This window comes from Bombina bombina, chromosome 2 (assembly GCF_027579735.1).
Source record: "Bombina bombina isolate aBomBom1 chromosome 2, aBomBom1.pri, whole genome shotgun sequence".
NCBI lineage: Eukaryota > Metazoa > Chordata > Amphibia > Anura > Bombinatoridae > Bombina > Bombina bombina.
Genome location: NC_069500.1, coordinates 925861849 through 925882271, shown reverse-complemented (window position 1 = coordinate 925882271; position 20423 = coordinate 925861849).

The following is a 20423-nucleotide window of genomic DNA, read 5'->3' as shown; positions in this document are numbered from 1 at the left end:
AGGGGGGAGAGAGCAAAAGAGGGGGGAGAGAGAGCAATAGAGGGGGGAGAGAGAGAGAAATAGGAGGGAGAGAGAGCAAAAGAGGGGGAGAGAGCAAAAGAGGGGGGAGAGAGAGAGCAAAATAGGGGAGAGAGAGGGCAAAAGAGGGGGAGAGAGAGCAAAAGAGGTGGAGAGAGCAGAAGAGGGGGGAAGAGATAGAGAGAGCAAAAGAGGGGGGAGATAGAAAGCAAAAGAGGGGGAGAGAGAGAAAGCAAAAGAGGGGGAGAGAGAGAGCAAAAGAGGGGGAGAGAGAGAGCAAAAGATGGGGGAGAGAGAGGGCAAAATAAGGGGAAGTGTGAGAGCTCAAAAGAGAGGGGGAGCGAGAGGGAGCCATGGTTGGAACCGCGGTACCTAAAAAATTGGCCCGTGTACACGGCATTAGGACTAGTATTAAATAATTTGATAACAAGGGTTTATGTAAAGGGTATAATTATTTTTAAAAAACAAGACATCATTTTATTTTAGCTATAATTACAGGTTTATGTTTTAGTTGCTTTGTGAATTACCTAAATAAAATGAGCTATTATTTAAGATGACAGGAAACCCAAAAATATATTTTACGATTTGGATAGAACAATGGATTTTAAAGAACTTTCCAATTTACTCAAATCAAATTTGCTTTATTCTCTTGTTATTCTTTGCTAAAGAAACAGCACTGAACTACTGGCAGCTAGCTGAACACATCTAGTCAGCCAATGCAATGACAAGATACAAATGAGTGCAGGCACCAATCAGCACCTAGCTCCCACTAGTGTAGGAAATGTGCGTATTCTTTTTCAACAAGGCATACCACGAGAACAAATCACATTTGAAAATAAAAGTGAATTTAAAAGTGTCTTAAAATAACATGCTCTATCTGAATCATGTAAGTTTTTTACTTTCCTATCCCTTAAAGTCTAATAAAATATGTTGCTCAGTGAATGATATTTATTCGATACATTTATTTTTGATTCCTATATTTTGTACGCTTGTATTTAGAACATTTATGATATCTGCTTTTCTTTTTGCCTCAATAAAAAAAAAGATTCTCAGGTCGGAAAAATAGTTTTACTCAATCCTGAGTTAGTCCTGAGTTATAATATTAAAGGGATAGAATAGTCAAAATTAAACTTGCATGATTCAGATAGAGCATGTCATTTTAAGACACTTTTAAATTCACTTCTATTTCAAATGGGATATGTTCTTTTGGTATCCCCTGTTGAAAAATAATATGCATATATGCTACACTAGTGGGAGCTAGCTCCTGATTGGTGCCTGCACACATCATTTTAACATGTAGGATTTTCCCCCCTTAAAATAAGTATAAAAAATAAATAAATGTTTAAGCTAATATACCATCATCTGTTGTGTACTTTCTTCTTATGCTCATTGGCTTATAGTTAAAAAATAAACTTTCATGATTCAGATACAGCATGCAACTTTCAAATAACTTTCCAATTTACATCTATTACTTGCTTCATTTTCTTGGTATCCTTTTTTTTTTTAAAGACTAGACTCAGGATCAGCAATGCATTACTGGGAGCTAGCTGAACACATCAGGTGAGCCAACGAGCTCCCAGTAGTTCACTGCTACTCCTGAACCTATCTAGGTATACTCTTCAACAAAAGATACCAAGAACAAAGTAAATAAGAAAGTTGTCTAGAATTGCATGCTCTATCTGAATCACAAATGTTTAAAGGACCAGTCAACACAGTAGATTTGCATAATCAACAAATGCAAGATAACAAGACAATGCAATAGCACTTAGTCTGAACTTCAAATGAGTAGTAGATTTTTTTTCTGACAATTTTAAAATTTATGTCTTTTTCCACTCCCCCTGTACCATGTGACAGCCATCAGCCATTCACAAAGGCATACGCACATATTCTTGCACATGCTCAGTAGGAGCTGGTGACTCAAACATTTTAAATATAAAAAGACTGTGCACATTTAGTAAATGGAAGTAAATTTGAAAATTGTTTAAAATGGCATGCTCTATCTGAATAATGAAAGTTTAGTATTGATTGAGTGTCCCTTTAATTTTAACTTTGCTGTTTCCTTTAAAGGGATTATGTTTCAGTCAATGAACATTAGAATGAGGTTTGAGCCTGAGGAAAGTGGCGGGACCTCCAAAATGTTGCTTTCTTCACCACAAACAAGCTACTTTTTATTATCGAAAGGTTTTAAATATCATTATAATAGCCAGCTACATGCTGCTCCCCCCGGGTTTTTCCTCTTTTTATTAAAAGAAATTCAAAACCAAATCCTATTTTAAACTTTCCATGTTTAAATCACTCAAGAAAAATATATAAAAACAATTCTGCTAGATTGGTCTCCTATAATTAAAACCTATCCGATTACAAACCAAAAACAGATTATCTCTCTTTCTTAACTCCATCAGTTTTGCAGAGCTGACGTTAAATGATATCTTTCCTGCTTATTGGTTATTATTTTTTTGTTCTTGTTGTTATTTTCATTGTAAAGAAATTTTGTCATAAAAAGTCAGACATAGAACAATTCAACATGTTTTTGAAATATAAGGAGGCCCAGTATACATTTATCATGATACAATACATATGTATTTTTATTATGCTCCTTTATTTTAATTTATGATTCAGAGGAAATCTCCCTCATTTCTTTTCTTTGTTTGTTTACTTCTTTATTGTACGCCAAATATTTTGAAAATGAAATACAAAGATAAAATTTAGCAAAACAATAACCATGTTTACTAAGCAGCTGATTATTTCACCTGTGCTCCCAGTTCAGATATCCCCAAAATCTGGCCTGTTAGGGAGGTCTGACGTACAGGTTTGAAAACCTGTGCATTTAGTGGGATCTTTCACTATTAGTTTCCAGTTTTAAATATCTTTTACTTGCCATTTTTTATGCAACAAAACAAAAAACAAACAAACAAAACAAACATTTTTCATAACAGATTTTGTTTAATACAGTGTGTGCCTTTAACTTTCATGATAGTACAAGTGCAGGAAGTTTGTTTTGCCTTAACACCACGCCTGCCTACAACAAATAGCCATTTTTAGGCCATCAGCAGTCATGTAGTGTCACACTGTGGGAGGGTGTTGGTGTATATATATATATTTTAAGAGTCATATGTGGTATATTGAGAAATTAAAAGGAACATAAAATTAAAGTGTGGGAAGATAATTGCAGTCATAAGGATTTTACTCTGAACTGAACTATAATTTTCCATATGTGGATGAGGGAATTGAAAATGTTTGGCCATGATAAGCTGAGTAACTGTTTGTTTAATGTTTCAAATGCAGCATGATATTATTATAGTTTTCAATTGGTTCGTTTACATATTTATTATTCTACCCAAATGTTCATAAGGCTTAGAATGGTATTTGTCATTTATTTGTGTTTTTAAACAAATAACAAATATAAACAAGTTATAATATTTATAACTAGGTGATGCCAAAGGAAATGTTTGATGTCAATTGTATTTTTATTTTATTTTTTTATTTTAAAGCTTTTTGAAATTATTTTGTCATCAAAATGAACTGAAACATTTGGAATGGTGGAAAATTGTCCCATGATTATTTCAACCAATTACAAGAAAACAAGTGGAAAGGGTTTTAATCATGACATTGAAGAACCATTTCCCTTTAAAGGGACACTGTACCCCAAAAATGTTCGTTTGTAATTCATAAAGAGCATGCAATTTTAAGCAAACTGTCTAATTTCTCCTATATATCAATTTTTCCTTCGTTCTCGTGCCTATTCATTATTTGAAAAAGAAGGGCATCTAAGCTTTTTTTTTTGGTTTCAGTACTCTGGACAGCACCTTTTTTATGGTGGATGAATTATCCACCAATCAGCAAGGACAACCCAGGTTTTTTACAAAATGGGCCGGCATCTAAACATACATTCTTTGGCATTTCAAGTTAAAAGATACCTAGAGATGAAGAAAAATTGATAATAGGAGTAGTAAATTAGAAAGGTTGCTTAAATTTCATGCCAATCTGAACACGAAAGAAAAGTTTTGGGTACGGTGTCCCTTTAATTAACTTAATAGGACTTTATTAGTATGGGAAAATAATATGATTTGTCAGGGTATCTGATAGAAAACATGCATCTGAAGTCAATATTTAAATATTTAAAGCAAAATCTAAAAACATCATTAATTCAAAGTGAGCAATGTCTCAGCATTGGTTAAGGTGGTTAAGTGTCCTGTGTGTCTTAAAGGGACATGTATGTATTTTCGATTTTGTTCTTTAAAAAACTCCTCTGTACTGCATAAATCATATTTGTTTTTTATTGTTATACCTCCAATAACAAGTTGTCCTTATCAGAATTTAAGGACAATGCCCCTTAGGGTTGCCAACTTTTCTTGAAATAATAAGGGAGACTTAGAAATCAACCCCCCACCCCATCCAATAGATAAAACACAGACAAAATGTATTGTAATATAGTGGTCTACCATCTTTATTATATATTGGCACTCTCTACCTTCTTCAAGCAACACATGTTTTGCATTAAGGAGTGGAATAAGTGTTGCTGGGAATCCAGACGCATCTCCATCTGTTCCCGCCTGTGTTTAAGAGGTTTTCTGGGAAGCTCCCACCCTACCAGAGCAAAATGCTCCTCCCCGGCTATTCCCACCTCCTATAACCTCAGATCAGTACCAGCAATTATTTAGCTTGCCTTTATACAAAAAAAAAAGCAGCTCAATCCTCCTTTTCCTACAGAGCCACCACAATTATGAAACGTCCTCCCCGCACACTTTCAACCTTCCCCAAGCCTAATATCCTTTAAGAGATCCTCTCTATATATCTCAAAACAGAATGCACCAGTCATGGTTGATTATATATTTCCTACCTGTTCTATGTTAAATGTTTGCATAATTGTGTACTATTATTGGTTTCTGTATTTTATTGTACCCTATTGTATCATTGCAATGTTTTGTGATCCCAGGACATACTCTGAAAACGAGAGAGAAATCTCAATGTAATTCTTACTGGTAAAATATTTTATAAGATAAATAAGTACAGTCCATTCATAAATATATATATATTATACACACACACATACACAAACAATACAGACACACAACCATTTATATACATACATTATTATTAGCATCACTTTTGTATAGTGCCACAATATTCTGTAGTTCTGACAGACATATATACACTCACACATTCTCATACACACACTAACATCATATCCATTTTTTTTTTATTATTTTTTATAAAAAACACATAAATATAGCCCTTTAACAGAGTTTTTTTAGCTATAAGTGTTGGCTCAAAAAGAGTTAAACATTTTAAGCAAAAGCATGTTATAAATGATAAGGTCATTTGTATTTATTTAGAATGACTATGCCAATATAATAACTATTGCTCTATGTGCATTATCATTTTTTATATAAATATAATAAACAAAAAGACACTCTTAAAACACCTTTAAGAGTTTTGAAGAGAATCTCAGCACTTCAGGAGTGTGTTTACTAATAATGTTGGTCTTGCTAAGCTATACCATGCAAGTTGGATGCTGTGTTTGTGTTGCTGATAATAAACTGAAAATGAATAAGACACATAACTAGAGTAGGTCCAGAGTAGACTTTGGGCTCCATTAATTAAGCAGTGGATGCTGCTTCAACAGGTTCATCGAAATCAGGTTCTCCTGAATACGGGAGTTAAGAAGCGGTCTTAAAGGGACACTCGAGTCAAAATTAATCTTTCATTATTCAGATAGAGCAAGCAATTTAAACAACTTTCCAATTTACTTCCCATTAACAACATTTGTACAGTCTTTTTATATGTAAACGTTTTGAGTCACCAGCTCCTACGGAGCATGTGCAAGAATTCACCAGAATAAACGTGTATGCATTTGTGATTGGGCTGATGGCTGTCACATGGTATTTGTATGCATTTGTGGATTGGCTGATGGCTGCCACATGGTACAGTGGAGGGGAAATAGATATATCTTTTAAAATTTGTCTACTAAAAAAAATCTACTACTCATTTGAAGTTGAGACTCTGGGGGGTAGTTATCAAGCTGTCAACCTCAAATACGCTGGAATTCCGCAGCGGTATTTGAGGCGAGGCTTGATTCGCCTAAGTTATCAAGCCCTAGACACCGGCAAAAGTAGAATTTTGTGACGTAAGCTTTGATCCCCCGGACTCAGTCCGACTCAGATCGATTCTTACGTCACTCCAGATGTTCCGCAACAAAGTGCGGCACAATCTGACTACTTTTGCTAGTTATCAAAAAACTAGCTAGGTACGCTCGGCACTTTTCCGGCCCAGCGTACCTGGTTTTTCAATCCGCCGCCCTGGAGGCCGGCGGATCCATAGGAATCAATGGGAGTCTGACCATAGCGAAAGTTCAGTGTTCACTGCTGCCAGGCATCCCATTGATTCCTATGGGAGCTGTCTGCACCTAACACCCCTAACATGTACCCCGAGTCTAAACACCCTTAATCTGCCCCCCCCTACAACCCGCAGCAACTAAATAAAGTTATTCCCACCTAAACCGCCGCTCCCGAGCGCCACCGTAAGTTATACTAAATATGTTAACCCCTAAGACCGCCGCTCCCCGGACCCCGCCGCAACTATAATAAACATGTTAACACCCCTATACCGGCGCCCCCGGAGCCCCCCGCAACTAAATAAAGTTAGTAACCCCTAAACCGCCGCTCCTAGACCCCGCCGCAACTCTTATAAACGTATTAACCCCTAAACTGCTGCTCCCGGACCCCACCGCCACCTACATTATACCTAGTAACCCCTATCCTGCCCCCCTATACCGCCGTCACCTATAATTAAGTTATTAACCCCTATCCTGCCGATCCCGTACCTCACCGCACCTAAATAAATAGTTTAACCCCTAAACCGCCGCTCCCGGACCCCGCCACAACCTATATTAAACTTATTAACCCCTAATCTGCCCCCCCTACACCGTTGCCACCTCTAATAAATGTATTAAGCCCTATCCTGCCCCCCCTACACCGCCGCCACTGTAATAAAATTATTAACCCCTAAACCTAAGTCTAACACTAACCCTAACACCCCCCTAACTTAAATATTAATTAAATAAATAAAAATAAATGTAACTCTTATTAACTAAATGAATCCTATTTAAAACTAAATACTCACCTGTAAAATAAACCCTAATATAGCTACAATATAAATAATAATTATATTGTAGCTATTTTAGGATTTATTTTTATTTTACAGGCAACTTTCAATTTATTTTAACTAGGTACAATAGCTATTAAATAGTTATTAACTATTTAATAGCTACTGAGTTAAAATAAAGAGAAATTTACCTGTAAAATAAATCCTAACCTAAGTTACAATTACACCTAACACTACACTATACTTAAATAAATTATTCCTATTTAAAACTAAATACTTACCTGTAAAATAAACCCTAAGATAGCTACAATGTAATTAATAATTACATTGTAGCTATTTTAGGATTTATATTTATTTTACAGGTAACTTTGTATTTATTTAGAAGTCTTCATCCAGGAGGCGTCTTCAATCTTCATCCATCCGGAGCGGAGCCATCTTCAGAAGAGCCTACGCGGATCCATCCTCTTCTTCCCGACGACTAACGACGAATGACGGTACCTTTAAGTGACGTCATCCAAGATGGTGTCACTCGAATTCCGATTGGCTGATAGGATTCTATCAGCTAATCGGAATTAAGGTAGAAAAATCTGATTGGCTGATTGAATCAGCCAATCAGATTCAAGTTCAATCCGATTGGCTGATAGGGTTAGTGTTAGACTTAGGTTTAGGGGTTAATCATTTTATTAGAGTTGCGGCGGTGTAGGGGGGGGCAGGATAGGGTTTAATAATTTTAATTCAGTGGCGGCGGTGTAGGGGGGGGGCAGATTAGGGGTTAATAAGTTTAATATAGGTTGCGGCGGGGTCCGGCAGCGGCGGTTTAGGGGTTAAACTATTTATTTAGTTGCGGCAAGGTCCGAGATCCACAGGATAGGGGTTAATAAATTTATTATAGGTGGCGGCGGTATAGGGGGGGCAGAATAGGGGTTACTAGGTATAATGTAGGTGGCGGCGGTGTCCGGGAGCAGCGGTTTAGGGGTTAATACATTTATAAGAGTTGCGGCGGGGTCTAGTAGTGGCGGTTTAGGGCTTAATACATTTATAAGAGTTGCGGCGGGGTCTAGGAGTGGCGGTTTAGGGGTTAATAACTTTATTTAGTAGAGGGGGGCTCCGGGGGCGCCGGTATAGGGGGTAGAACAGTGTAGTTTAGTGTGGGTGCTTAGTGACAGCTTGTCAATAAAGCTGTCAAAAAGCCGAAGAGCAGCGAGAACGGATGAGTGATAGCTATCACAATCCGCTGCTCATCGCCCCGTACTTGGTGCGCGGCTTTTTAACAGCTTTTTTGATAACTTAGGCGAACGTATTCAGGTCCGCGGCAGCGTTGGTAGGCGAGCTTAGGCGGGCGTATTGGACCGACGAAGGCAGTTAAAGTAGACGCCTTGATAAGTATTTGTGACGGCCCTTATAAACCTTCTGCGTCCCTAATACCCAGCTAGCATGAATACCTCTATCGCTCACTTTTAATGTGTCAATAAACAATAAATAATTGTTATATGTAATGATATATTCAAGCACTAATATATTTTTAATATGATTTTAGTTGTTTAAATAGTGAAGAAATAAGTGTAAAGTTTTAGTTTTCATTAAGTAATGGATGCGACCATGTTGAAACTTGGGTTAAAGTCCTTTTTGCTGAGGCAAGGACAGTTATAAGCTAACTAACTACTAGAGTAAAAATCTCTCAGGGCAAGATTACAAGTTGCGCGTTATGATTTTTCCACCGCACAATGTGGTCTTTTCACAATCAATTTCCTTTGCGCAGCTATTACAAGTTTTGAAAAATTGCTACGGCGTGTGCGCATACGCCATTTACACAACAATCATAACTTCATAAAAGTTTCATAGCAAACTTCAAAAATACATTACAAAGTACAGTTACACTCATTTTAACACAGTCTAATAAAAATTATTTGACAAAAATATTGCACACAAAAGCTATAAGGGCTCAAAGATATGAGATCTCATGTGTTAGAAAAAAAAAAAGCAGACGCAGGGATTTTTCATTGACATACATACACATACATAGAGAAACATGGATTTATATGTATAGAGATATGTTTAAACTAAAAGATATCACATTACAATCTTAATGCACATTAAACAATATCTCAGAGGGATTTCAAAGAGATATTCGCATATAGATCTTGAGCATATCTAGACATATATAGCTATAATATATATATAATATATATATTCATATACATATCTCTCTATAATAGAAATATCTGTCCAAAACAAACTCTACATATAGAGAAATATTTAGTTTATAAATAAAATAGGAACATATTCCGTTACTAAAACATTATTTCAAAATAATGAAATATTCGTATGTTCCATGTACCTTCACTTTACGAGGCGAATATGTCAAGGGCTTTATGGTGTGCCACATATTTGGGGGTTTTTCTGTGTGTGTGGTTTTTTTGTTTTTTTTTTTTCCTATTTGTCTTCTCCGTTGACTTACTATGGAGAATACGTGAACGCGCACCACGATTGGGCTCTGTAGATTACGCGGTTAATGCGCGTCAGCCAAATAAGGTTATTTTTCAACTTGTAATAGCTGTGCAATCCCAACTGCGAAAAAGCCATAACGCGTGCAGTGTTTTTGCAACTGATTTGACGCACAACTTGTAATCTCAGTGTTTAATGTTCTTTTTAATAAGTCTAAATGGAAACAAGTCTGCACTATTATAACATTTATGATAGGGCTACCTGGCTTCTGATTGGCTATTTTTTACCCTGATTACAACAAGAGATATAACTTCAAATTCAATTGCCAATAAGACAACATCTTGCTTAATGTCATCAGCCTATGATCTGTTTTTGCAGTGCTTGATTGCAGAAATCTTTAATGATTCACCAAATCTGACTTCCATGGAAGGATCTTTTGCTTATCAAATACCACAATAAAAATATATACAAAAACTGCATGATATATAGTAATATCACTGCTCATATATTTCATACCATCTCCCTTGCACCGTGCATAATAATAATGTCCACTTAAAGACCCATTCATGGAACAAAGCAGACAGATGCCTTGTCTACCTCCAGGGAACATGGCACACTGCACTAGTGACAGCACTGGCTTTTATAGATAAAACAGCTGAGCTGCTAATGAGTGCCAACTCAGAATGTTAAGTGTGTCATTCACCACTTAGGTTCATTGTCCTCTGAATTTGCTTTGGAAATTGGAGCAGTCCATATGGTAGTGTGACATATTGCACAGATAATGGCAAAATAACTATTTGGTGAGAAATTCTGAGATCTGTTTTTAAAGCCTTCTGGCATGCTGACTACTGTTTCCTTATCTACTTTCATCAGCTTGTTACTTCAGTACTCAATCTATTATAATACTAACACTATTATCATCACCCAAAATAATGAAATAAAAAGAGCACATTTCAACAAAAAAAGATTGAGAATATCATTTTCACATGATATACTCAGAACAGCCCTATTTTAGTTCAAAGGGTATTATGAATATATATATAAAAAAAATAGAAATACTGCTATATTTATTTACTTATTTATTGTATTTGATTTTTTACATTGATCGATTTTGGATATCTTTACAGCTTAGTTTTTACTAACAGATTGAGACTGCAATATGTACAATTAGGATTAAAGTGAATGTCATGTTTACTAATAGTGCCCCACCTAGGGTTGCCACCTCAGCCATGTTTCCTGGGACACTTTTGGTTACACATGCTAGCAGGGTGTGGCAGGGAGGAACAATGTATTGTGTTTCTGGGACCGCACAATTCATATTCCACCCAGCACACCCTGCAGCATGTGTAACTTATAAGTGTTCTGTATTTTAAGGGACTGCGTGGCAACCCTCCGCCCACCGCATTGGATAAGACATTTAAAAATCACAAGGTGTAATTCATGAAATCTTTTAAATCATAAATTTTGCAGAATTGTTACCTATTTAACCACTGCGACTATATGGGCTAGATTTATCAAGCCCCTACGGCAGCCCTACGGCAAGCAAGTTCTCACAAGAACTTGCTCGCCGTGATTAATCAAGCAGCGCGGTCCACCAGACCGTTGCTTCCCTAAGCCTCTTCGCCACCTCTCTAAACTGGCGAAATTCAATCTCCTCGGCTCGAGTCCGCCAAGGAGATTGACAGCTCTGCCCGCGCGTGATTGGCTGTATGCGGGCAGGGGGCGGGATTGCACGCGAGCCGCCAAAATTGCGCTGTGTGCAATGCCAAATACCTGCGGGTAATTTCGCCCCGCCACAGGCGAGCTGAGGCGTACAGGGGCGCGTATACGTGCCCCTGTACGCCTCAGCTATAATAAATCTAAACCTATAAGTGCAGCTCTCCCCTTCACAATTTTGTCAAATTGATTGACAGATGGCGATTTGTAAAAGAAACCAATCCTTGTTTACCCCCGGGCCCGTGACGTTTACACAAAGGCAGGCTGAACACCCCAGCGGGGACGGGAGGGAACAAGGAATTAGTTCTTTTACAAATCGTCATCTGTCAATCAATTTGACCAATATGGCGGGCGGGAGAGCTGCGCTTATCGTCGCAGCGGGTAAATAGGTAAAATTCTACAAATATATTACATATCAAAAGATTTCATGAATTTAAACCCCTGTTAAATTTTTAAAAGTCCTATCCAATGCCGTGGGGGCACTATAGTAACTTGACATTCACTTTAAAGTTTTCTTAGGCAGTTTGGGCACAAAAGTAATATAATGTGAGTCCCTGCAAATTATTATGCAAAAGCAGAGGGTTTTTTTTTATGCATTTGTTGAGGGTAACGAGAGTGTTATAAGACAACATTGGACTTGTTAGACGTGAGGCTTTTTTTTTTTTTTTTTTTTTTTATTCCCACCGATAACATTTGTTTATAGGATGTAGTTAAGTGATTCTCAACCATTTCTGACCTGTTTATTTTTTCTGGAAATGTACCTGTCAAAATATCACACTGACAATGATACCTAAGAAACCTTATTCATGGCCACCGTACTGTCAAAAATGTCACAAAAGCAGCAAACAACACAGTTTATGATTTAGCCTTTAGCCTTATACTGTAAAGTTAGGTTTAAGAGTATTGTGTTGAAACACCATTAGATATATCTATAGTATGGTAAAAATAAAAATACCACTGGGCAAATTAAAGGGACCAATATAATAAAAAAATGTTCTGCTAATTATATGAAAGAGAAGCATTAAAGGAACACTCAAGTCAAAATAAACTTTATGATTCAGATACAGCATGCAATTTTAAACAACTTTCCAATTTACTTCCATTAACAAAATGTGCACAGTCTTTTTATATTTACACTTTCTGAGTCACCAACTCCTACTGAGCATGTGCAAGAATTCACTGCATATACGTATATGCATTTGTGATTGGCTGATGGCTGTCACATGATACAAGGGGAGTGGAAATAGACATAACTTTGCAATTATTTAACAAAAATCTACTTCTCATTTGAACTTCAGACTAAGTGCTATTGCATGGTCTTCTTATCATGCATTTGTTGATTAAGCAAATCTACTGTATTGACTGTCCTTTAAACACATTGACACCATGTATCATCTGAATAAATACAGTCAAGTAAAAGCTGTTTAGATTTAAATTATATCCGGCACACCAGTAACACTTCTGCACTACTAATCTACTAATCTACCTACTAATAACTATTGGACATTGATGTATAGCTAATGAGCATTAGCAGGAAACACTTATCAACCAATGAGAATTAGCAGCAAATATTTATCAACCAATGAGCATTAGCAGGAAGTATTTATCAACCAATGAGCATTATCCAGAAATGCCTATCAGTCCATGAGCCAATTCTCAAAAACTTGCTTGTATAAAGAGAAAGCATCAGCTTAAAAGGATATGAAACCCAAAATATTTATGTTGTGATTCAGACAGAACATACCATTTTAAAAATGTTTCCAATTTACTTATATTATCAAATTTGCTTTGTTACCATGATATTCAGTGTTAAAGAGATACCAAGGTAGGCATCTAAAGCACTACATGGCAGAAATTAGTGCTGCCATCTAGTGCTCTTGCAAGTGGATAACATTCTTGCCAAACTGCTGCCATATAGTGTTCCCGTAATGGGACAGCTTATAAATGACCCTGCTTTTCAACAAAACATACTAAGAGAATGAAGAAAAATTGATAACGGAAATACAGATATACCTCATTTTATTGTGCTTTGCTTATTGTGCTTCATAGATATTTTTAAAAATTGAAGGTTTGTGGTAACCCTGTATCGAGCAAGTCTATCTGCACAATTTTCCAACATATATACACATATAAACACATAAATACACATATATACACATATATACACATAAATACACATATATACACATATATACACATATAAACACATAAATACACATATATACACATATAAACACATAAATACACATATATACACATATAACCACATAAATACACATATATACACATATAAACACATAAATACACATATATACACATATAAACACATAAATACACATATATACACATATATACACATAAATACACATATATACACATATATACACATATAAACACATAAATACACATATATACACATATAAACACATAAATACACATATATACACATATAACCACATAAATACACATATATACACATATAAACACATAAATACACATATATACACATATAAACACATAAATACACATATATACACATATAAACACATAAATACACATATATACACATATAACCACATAAATACACATATATACACATATAAACACATAAATACACATATATACACACCTATATATACACACCACAGGCAAAAAGATTATGACTCATTGGAAGGCTCAGATGATGGCTAGCATTTTTAGCAATAAAATATTTTTTTATTAAGGTTTATACATTCAGCTAGATTACAAGTTTGGCGTTATGAGTAAAAAGCAGCGTTATGGCCCATAACGCTGCTTTTTCCCTAACGCTGCTATTACAAGTCTTGTAGGTATAGGTGTACCGCACACCTTTTAAACCTGTCACGCAATGTCAGTACCGCACCTTTTAAAAAGTCATTTTTTCTAATGGGACTCCATAGCGCCGGTACACCCTATAACCACAAGATCCGTACCGCCATCTAAAATCAGTAGTTATGAGTTTTACGTTACAAAGCTGTAGTATAACACTCATAACTAAGTGTTACCAAAGTACACTAACACCCATAAACACTACCTATTAACCCCCTAAACCGGCCACCCTCCCACATCGCAAAACACTATTTAAATATTATTAACCCCTAATCTGCCGTCCGCCCACAACGAATATACTTAAATAAACTATTAACCCCTAAACCGCAAGCCCCCCACAACGAAATATACTAAAATAAAACTATTAACCCCTAAACCTAACGACCCCTTAACTTTATATTAAAATTACATTTCCCCTATCTTAAATACATTAAAACTAACTGTCAAATTAAATAAATTAATTTAAAACTAACAATTAAACTAAGATAATGATTAAAGTACAATAAAACTAAATACCAATTAAAAAAAACTAAACTACACATAAAAAAATCCTCTAAAAATTACAAAAAGTATCTAATTACAAAAAAATAAAATAACTAAATTACAAAAACAAACAAACAAACACTAAATTACGAAAAATAAGAAACAAATTATCAAAAATAAAAAAGGATTACACCTAATCTAAAAGCCCTATCAAAATAAAAAAAGCCCCCCTAAAAAAAAAAACCCTAGCCTACAATAAACTACCAATGGCCCTTAAAAGGAACTTTTGTGGGGCATTGCCCCAAAGAAATCAGCTTTTTTAGTTTAGGGTCTGGGCATGTAAAATAGCTAAATGCCCTTTTAAGGGCAATGTCCATACAAATGCCCTTTTCAGGGCAATGGGGAGCTTAGGTTTTTTTAGTTAGTTATTTTATTTGGGGGGGTTGGGTTTTACTGTTGGGGGGTTGTATTTTTTTACAGGTAAAAAAGGGGATTTCTTTGGGGCAATGCCCCACAAAAGGCCCTTTTAATGGCCATTGGTAGTTTATTGTAGGTTAGGGTTTTTTTTTATTTTGGGGGGCTTTTTTATTTTGATAGGGCTATTAGATTAGGTGTAATTCTTTTTTTATTTTGATAATTTGTTTACTATTTTTTTGTAATTTAGTGTTTGTTTTTTTATGTAATTTAGTTATTTTATTTTTAGTAATTTTAGTGTTTATTTTCTTTTGTAATTTTATGTTTTAGTGTAAGGCAGGGTTTTTATTTCACAAGTAAGTTTGTATTTATTTTAACTAGGTAGTTAGTAAATAGTTAATAACTATTTACTAACTAGTCTACCTAGTTTAAAATAAATGCAAACTTACCTGTGAAATAAAAATAAAACCTAAGCTAGATACAATATAACTATTAGTTATATTGTAGCTAGCTTAGGTTTTATTTCACAGGTAAGTATTTAGTTTTAAATAGGGTATTATTTAGTTAATAATTGTAACTTTAGTTTAGCTCTATTTTATTATGTTAAAGTTAAGGGGGGGGTTAGGTTAAGGGTTAGGTTTGGGTTAATATAGTTTAATTTAGCTTGTTGCGATGTGAGGAGGCTGGCTGTTTAGAGGTTAATCAGTTTATTTAGTTAATAATTGTAAATTTAATTTAGCTATATTTTTATTATGTTAAAGTTAGTTGGTGTTAGGGTTAGGCTTAGGGTTACATTAGGGTTAGGGTTACGTTAGGTTAAGGTTTAGGGGTTAATGGATTTATTTAGTGGTAGTGATGTGTGAGGCCAGAGGTTTAGGGGATAATAACTTTAGAATAGTGGCAGCGACATCGGTAGCGACAGATTAGGGGTTAATAGTTTTATGTAGGTGGCGGCGATGTTGGGGCGACAGATTAGGGGTTAATAACATTATGTAGGTGGCAGCAATGTTGGGGGCGGCAGATTAGGGGTAATAACATTAGGTAGGTGGCGGCGATGTTGGGGGAAGCAGATTAGGGGTGTTTAGACGTAGGGTTTATGTTAGGGTGTTAGGTTTAAACATTATTTTCTTTTTCCCCATACACATCAATGGGGCTGCGTTACGGAGCTTTTTGTTTCTGCGATCACAGGTTTTAGGCTTTTATTTTTGCCGGCTCTCCCCATTGATGGCTATGGGGAAATCGTGCACGAGCACGTCAAAGCAGCGCTTGTTTTCGATGCGGTATAGAGCTCAAAGCAACCATTTCGCCCGCGCAAGCCTGCTTTTTTCAAAACCTGTAATACCAGCGCTATAGGGAGGTGAAATAACGCCGCTTTTGTGGTGGTCGTTAAAATCCCTAAAGCGCTCAAAACACGTAATCTAGCTGATTGTTTTTTAGACATTATGCTATTGCACTTACTTTATTGCTATATTCGCTTTTTGGGGTGGTCTAGAACTGAACCTGCAATATCTCTGAGGTACGCCTGTATATCAGAAAGTTGTTTAAAGTCACATGCTCTATCTGAATCATGAAAGAAAAATGTGGGGTTTCATATCCCTTTAATTTATTGAGCATTATATGTAATTTAACATAAAGCATATTAGTGAAATCCTCTTAAAGAAATACACAGTTCCCAAGGTAAAATTGTGTTTGAAAAAAGAAAAAACAGAGAATTTTAGAGAATTGGGCGCTAAGTAAGAAATACGCAACGGATATGGCTGTATTGATGTCAATTTAAATGTTAAAAGCTTTTACTACACATTTTTTATGAAATTAAATTTAAAAGAAATTCAGTCAGTTTAGATGCGGATCTTTCATAAAACATTTATTTTTAAACCATTACTGGCTACAGCCATTATAATACGTACATTTGCATAATGTTGTTCATGTTTCCTTTATTAAATTAACCACTTATTCTCTTTCTCATATGGGCAAAATAAGGCGCACAATTTTATGTGATATGTAGATTCCTCAAACAGACAAAACCTAATTGTTTTGGACAGCTCCCTTTTCCTGTTTTAGCTTCTGGTTTGTGTGAAATGGAGGGAGGGTGTTAAAGAGCAAGGTGCAAAAATCTGGGGAGGTGATAATGTCACATTGTTGTTTTTATAAATTGACTTTGGTTATGTGACAGAAACTACAATGACCTTATTAAGCTTGTGTTTCTTTTCATGTGATAAAGCAAACATTTTACTTCTACCACCACTAAAAAATAATGTTTATGCACATTTAATTGTATAGGACCCACACGCAGCAGATTGTGTGGTTGCCATTGAAGTGGTTTATGATAACAGTCATCATTCCTAAAAAAAATCCAGCTTCCTAATAAACAAGCAATCATTTGGCTTATTTTATTGAAAAAATAATTATATCTTTATTATAAGAGGCCTGTCAGCACTCAAAAATCATTTGTTGAGGTCAATTTATCAAGCTCTATATGGGCTCACCGGAAACAGAAGTTATATAGCAGCGGTCTAAAGACAGCTGCTCCATAACCTGTTCACCTGCACTGAGGCGGCGGACAGAAGTTGACCCGATCGAATACAATCGGGTTGATTGACACCCCCAGTTAGTGGCCAATTGGCCGCGAATCTGCAGGGGGCGGTATTGCACCAGCAGTTCACAAGTACAAGTATTGATTTATTGTTTATTTAATAACTATAACTTTTTTTGTATTTTCAATGATCTGAGTAATACTTATAGAGAACTGATTTATTAATTCTAGCTTTGTAAGGTTATTTAAAAGAAAACTAAAGTAAAATTGCATGTTTTATCTGAATCACAACAGTTTAATTTTGAAATAACTTTTCAATTCACTTTCATTATCAAAGTGTGCACAATCTTTTACATGCAAACTTTCCGAGGCACCAGCTCCTACTGAACATGTCCATGAATTCACAGAATATATGTATATGCATTTTGTGATTGGATGATGACTGTCACATGATGCAGAAGAAGAAAATGAAACTAACTGAAATTTGTGAGAAGAAAAAAAATCTACTACTTGTTTGAAATGATGAGTAAGTGCTTTTGCATTGACTTTTTAATATGTATTTGTTGATTATGCAATTATACTGTATTTAATGGTCCTTTAACTTCAATAACATTTTAATGATTTGAAGGTTACATAACCTTATTAATTGTGAGAGATGATAAATATAAACTTGTTGTAGAATTCAGAGTGTTGAAATTATGCTCATTCATTCTATAGTGAACATGTAGCATCGCTGTCTGAGATGTTTTTGTGCACAGAAATCTATAAATAAAGTTTTTCTTGTTTTTTGTTTATGTTTACATATAGGGCTATATGTACTATTCACAGCTCCTGAATATTCTAGCAGACTGTCAACATAAGGCACTTCCATATACTTATGCTTCTGAATATCAGAAGAGATATTTTGCGCTCAACTTGTAATCTGGCCCTTAGTGTTTAATGTCACCTTAAAGGGATATAAAACAGTCTGTTTCAGTATTGTAATAAAAAAAAAAACCTTTTATGTGGCGGACTGCAATCATCCCGATCGGATTGGGATGATTGACACCCCCTGCTAGCGGCCAATCTAATGTGCGGGGTGCGGCATTTCACTAGAAATGCTTGTGCAATGTTAAATGCAGACAGCGTATGCTGTCGGCATTTAGCGATGCTGGACAGACATGATGCGCTACATCGTATCATGTCTGCCCAGCATTTGATAAACCAGCCTCAATATGTTTTTTTTTATGTTATGGTATTACTCAGTGGAGGGGTAATATCTCTTACACGCAAGCGATATTTAGCGTTCCACTTGTAATCTGGCCCTAAGTATGGTGATATGTTACTAAAACTTGAGTGTCCCTTTACTGAAATATTTTATCTACCTTGTCAGAGCCCCATGCATTCTGTCCTTATGCCATTTAGTTGTATGCTCGTTGTTGTTTTTAAAGTAAAGCTGTGTAATGTCAAGTTCCAGCTTACTGCTTTATATTTTTTATATAACCAGATTATGACATTGCAGCTGTGCTACTAACATATGCTTTGTGCTACTACACTTCAGTAAATTCCCTTTTTAAAATATTTTAGTATTTAGTAAGTATCAAGTACTACTAAGCAGTTTTCGTAAAAGGAAGTTATATATTCAAGATAATTTAGGCTTAAGTAGGCCGATAAAAACGGAGATTTATTTTTAAAGGCGAGCACTTTCAATATGCTAATACTTTAGACGTGAATTCTCCAGAGTACATACAGAATACCCACCGTTTGTTCAGCTAATCAATTCGGTAGTCTGACTGCTATATCCTGCACCATCTGTAACCTTCAAGTGTGTCTTAATCTTCTTTACTTCAGCGATTTCTGCAACTCATTGCAATCCTCAACAATTATATATAAATACACGCACATATATATTTATATAATTATATTTATGGATTTATACATATCAATACCTTGTTAAGTTATTTTTTTAGCATCTTATAAGGATTCTTACTGTAAACGTTCACTTTTACTTATAGAACTTACTGTATATAATAGTTATGGTATATTGTTTAATTTCTTCTTTATTTGCAGACCCCATATTGCTGTGTTCAAGACACACCTGGCTGCACACCTGCAGGAGTTTTTTTATTTTATTTTCAGATCAGTTTCAAGGGACATTAAATAGTAAATAAATGTTATTTATGACAATGTTTTCAAAGCTAATGATTCAAACAAAATAAGCAATTTAAATAAAAAAAGTTCCACTTTACTTCTATTACTAATTTTGTTTTCTTCTCTTGGTTTCCTTTGCTAAATAGTAAAACTGGGTAGGCTTATATCTATGGCAGCAGTGCTTGCCACGATGTATAACATTGCTACAAATATTGGATAATATAAGTAAATTAGAAAGTTGTTTTTTTAATTGCATGATCTATTAAAACTTTAGTTCACCTTTAGGAACAAAGTCCGAATCAGATAACTAAACAAGTCCAAAGACAGAACAAGGCATGGGCAAGTGTGACACACAGGTACTATATGCAGGCTCATATGGCTGACAAGTTCTATAGGAAGGCTGGTATGGCTGACAGATAATGTAAGGAGAATAGTATGGCTGACAGATACTAAAGGCAGGCTGGTATGGCTGCTGGGTACTATAGGCAGATTGGTATGGCTAACTGGTACTACAGGGAGGCTGGTATGACTGACTGATATTATAGGCAGGCTTGTATGGCTGACAGACATTATAGGCAGGCTGGTATGGCTGACAGACATTATAGGCAGGCTGGTATGGCTGACAGATACTAAAGGTAGGCTGGTATGGCTGACGGATACTATAGACAGGCTAGTATGGCCAGCAGGTATTATATGCATAATGGTATGGCTGGCAGGTACTATAGACAGCCTG